Source organism: Nematolebias whitei, chromosome 21 (genome assembly GCF_014905685.2).
Source record: "Nematolebias whitei isolate Nwh7 chromosome 21, NemWhi1, whole genome shotgun sequence".
NCBI classification, from domain to species: domain Eukaryota; kingdom Metazoa; phylum Chordata; class Actinopteri; order Cyprinodontiformes; family Rivulidae; genus Nematolebias; species Nematolebias whitei.
Window position 1 is genome coordinate 31,155,999 of NC_056518.1, and position 4,410 is coordinate 31,160,408.

A 4,410-nucleotide genomic window follows, 5' to 3' on the forward strand; every position below is an offset into this window, starting at 1 on the left:
TGTAAACATTGTGTAAAAGGTAAACTGTACATAAACAGTAAAATATATAAAAATGACCGTGTGTAAACAGTATGTAAATAATAAACAGTGTAAACTGTAAACAGTAACAATAAATAAACAATATGTAATCTGTAAATACCAAACAATACATAAATAAATGGTGTGTAAACAGTAAAATGTATGTAAACAATAAAAAGTTTGTAAACTGTAAACATTGTGTAAAAGGTCAACTGTACTTAGAGTAAAATGTATAAAAACAATAAACTGTGTGTAAACAGTAAACATCAAACAATAAATGAACAGTGTGTAAACAGTAAACAGTAAGCTGTAAACATTGTGTAAAAGGTAATCTCTATATAAACAGTAAATTGTACAGAGACAATAGCATGTAAGCAGTAACAATATATAAACAATATGTAAATGGTAAATACCAAACAATGCATAAACACATGGTGTGTAAACAGTAAACAATTTGTAAACTGTAAACATTGTGTGCAAGGTAAATCATACATAAACAGTAAAATCTATAAAAACAGTAAACATCAAACAATAAATGAACAGTATGTAAAGAGTAAATCGTATGTAAACTAAACGTGTAAAAGGTAAATCGTACATAAACAGTAAATTGTACAGAAACAATAGTGTGTAGACAGTAAACACCAAACAATACATAAACAAACAGTATGTAAACAGTATATAAACAATAAACAGTGTGTAAACAGTAAACAGTAACAATATATAAACAATATGTAAACTGTAAATACCAAACAATACATAAACGAACGGTGTGTAAACAGTAAACAGTATGTAACAGTAAACAGTTTGTAAACTGTAAACATTGTGTTAACACCATATAAACACAAAACAGTGTGTACATTGTAAACTGTGTATAAAGTGTTGTGTAACAGGGAGGAGGTCGAGTCATTCAGCGGCAGGGTTTGTTTGTGTTTTGCTTGTTTGTGGATGACAGACTGGCCTGTGTTGTTGGAAGTTCTCATTTGAACTTCTCCCATCAGAAGCAGGAAAATGTTCATTATGTTTGGAGATGACAGTATTGCAGTTGACCCGTGTTTCATGTTGGATTTGTTTTAAGCCGTGTAAAACCTGCACTTCACAAACAGCTGGAGCTCTGTGATCCTGAGCTCCCAGCTTCCATTAGAACAAAGGAAGCCTCGCAGACATCAATTTTAGCTCCTCGTTGTTTGGAGGTCACAGATCCACAGCCCTGTGATGTTCTAGCTGGACTGAAGTGATGCAACTTAACTGTTTCTGTGTGAACTACAAGTGTCGTCTTTCAGGTCCAGAAATACAACAGTTAACATGCAAAAGTATTTTGTGTTGGTTCTTCTCTGGGGTTTGGCAAGAAGCCAAAAACAGGCGAATGTATTAGTTTTAGTGATGTCACGTGATGAAGAGAAACCGTTGAAGGAACAGCTTATCAGCTGCTTCTGAAGACCTTTGAAATAAATAAATAAAACAAAAGCAAATTAACAGTAAGTGTTTATACTGATAAAGGTTCAAGTGTTAGAATGCAGAACACATATTTCTTCCTAAAAAACAAAAAAACTATAGTCCTTGACCTCTACCCCTAAACACTGACCTCTAACACAAAACCTTGACTCCTAAACCAAAACCTTGGCCCCCAACCCTAAACCTTGACCCCCAACCCTAAACCTTGAATGTAACCCTAAACCTTGGCCTCCAATCCTAAACCTTGGCCCCCCAAGTCCTTGTCCTGATAAACAGGTGTACTAGTCTCCCCCCTACAGGTAAATTCAGGTGATCATCTGCAAATGGGTGGAGTGAAATATGGTATGGAAATTCATCACCTTGAGGCCAATGAAGTCCTCTCCCAAATCTGTTACAATCTTCTCCCACCTCTCAGACTCGCACTTGAGTGGACATCTTCTAAAAGCTAATCATTCACAGATTAACAAACTCGGGGTCCCAGGTCAGTCTCTCAGGCCCTTAACAGCCTCTTGAGGCCATGCAACTGCCTAGGTCTGTCTAGAAGTGCCATCAGGTAATTTATTAGTGTGAAGTTCAAAGGTAATGCAGAACCTTGTCCTGAATGATAGGCAACCTATAGGGGGGAGCCATGATGTCAAACAGGATGTGTGTGCTGAGCAAACAAAAGCATCAAATGAAAAATTTACATTGTACTTTTTAAAATTTTATGTTTTTAAGAGTGGAGGCTGGAGTTCACTGGCATATAAAGAAAAATCTGAGGGAAATTGGGGACTGAAAGGCTGTTGCAAGGGAGAGCGTGGCCAGACAACATCGGATGGATGAGATTAGGACGACTGTTGTAAAGAAGAAAAAAAGTGAAATCAGAGAAGATAAATTTGTGGAAGCTGAAGAAAGAAGAATGTTGTGAAGAGTTCAGACAGGAGCTGTTAAAGGCTCTGGGTGGTAAGAAAGAGCTTTAAGACAACTGGACTACTGCAACAACAGAGAGACTGGTGGGAAGGTCCTTGATGTGTCATCTGGACAGAGAATAGATGATAAGGAAACCTTGTGGTGGAATAGTGAAGTGCAGGAAGCTATTTAGAGAAAGAAGTTAGCCAAGAAGAAATGTGATAGTGAGAGAACTGAAGAAAGGAGACGTGAATATAAGGAGATGCAATGTAGCGCAAAGAGAGAGGTAGATAAGGCAAAGCAGAAGGTGTATGATTAGTTGTACAAGAGGCCAGTCACTAAGGAAGGAGAGTCCTTTATCCATTGGAGATAAAAAAATATGTATTGATGACATGAGATGGTTTGGACATGTGGAGAGGAGGAACAGTGGGTTTATTCGTAGGATGTCAGAAATGCAGTCATTGGGAAAAAGACAGAGTTAAGGCCAAACTGGATGGAGTTAGAGAGGACAGAGGATGCAGAGGACAGAGTGAGATGAAGGAGGATGGCTCACTGTGGAGACCCCGAAGAGGTCAAAGCTTGTAGAAGAAGAAGAATGTGTTTCACAGTGGATCATAGACAAACATCTTTATTCCGTTACCATGAAAGGCAGGGTATAATGAAACAAATCAAACAAAACCTTTGTTTAAAACTTCAGCATGCAAGGCGATGGGTAATACGCATTATTTCAAGAAATGTTACTTTTCTTTCTTCGTGTTTCTCTTGTTCTTTGTTTATCCATCTTTGACAAAAAATCTGCAATAAATCAGGTGGAAACAGAAATATGGCACCAGAGAGACGAGACTTTTTGTCTGCAGCCTAAAAGTTCAGTCAGACACTGAAGACCACCTGACCTGTGACCTCTATGTAGGACCACACCATCATGTACTGACCACAGAGCCTAAACAAGTTTAGAGGAAAATTACTACAACATGAAAAAGTAATATCGCCACGCAACTTTGAATTTATTATGAACTTTTCCACCAGGGGGAGCTGTAGACATCAATTAAATGGACAAAGATGGTGTAACTGAGATGGTTTTTCTTATTATCATTCAGTCAGACAAGAGAAGATCTCCCCACCTGTAATCTGCACCCAGCTCAATCTCATAAATGCAGTCTGGAGAAGGAGGAGACTTAATGTCTGTTTACGCTCCATGACAGGAGGTTATGATTATCAGTGTCAGTAGTGGCACAAAGAACCAAACCTACATGTATCACAGTCAACAGGTGCTGACTGGGAAAAAAACAAAACAAAGCTAAAGCAGTCAACACGTGCACACTGGCCAAAATGGTAAATGGACTGTACTTACACAGCACCTTTCTATCTTATCAAGATACTCAAAGCACTTTACAACACAATCTGTGCCTCATTTACTCATTCATACAGCACTTTACTAGATCTCTACAAAGCTAATTGAACAAATTATTCTAAAGAGACTAATCAGAGCTTTAGATCACATTCATACACTGATGGGACACACATCAGAGGCAACGAGGGGTTCAGTGTCTTGCCCAGGGACACTTCAGCATGTGACTGCTGGTGGAATCGAAACCCCAACTCTTGCATTGGAGGACGACTGCTCTAACCACTCAGCCACAGCTGCCCAAATATAAATACAGCTAACATAGTCAACAGGTGCTGATAGGGACCAGAAGCACAGGTGTAACAGTCAACAGGTGCTGATAGGGACCAGAAGCACAGGTGTAACAGTCAACAGGTGCTGACTGGAACAAAAACCACAGGTGTAACAGTCAACAGGTGCTGACTGGGACAAAAACCACAGGTGTAACAGTCAACAGGAGCTGACTGGGACAAAAACCACAGGTGTAACAGTCAACAGGAGTGGACCGGGACCAGAAGCACAGGTGTAACTGTCAACAATCGCACACTGACCAAAAACACAGCTAGCACAGTCAACAGGAGCTGATAAGGATAAAAACCACAGGTAAAACAGTCAACAGGAGCTGACTGGGACCAGAAGCACAGGTGTAACAGTCAACAGGTGCTGAC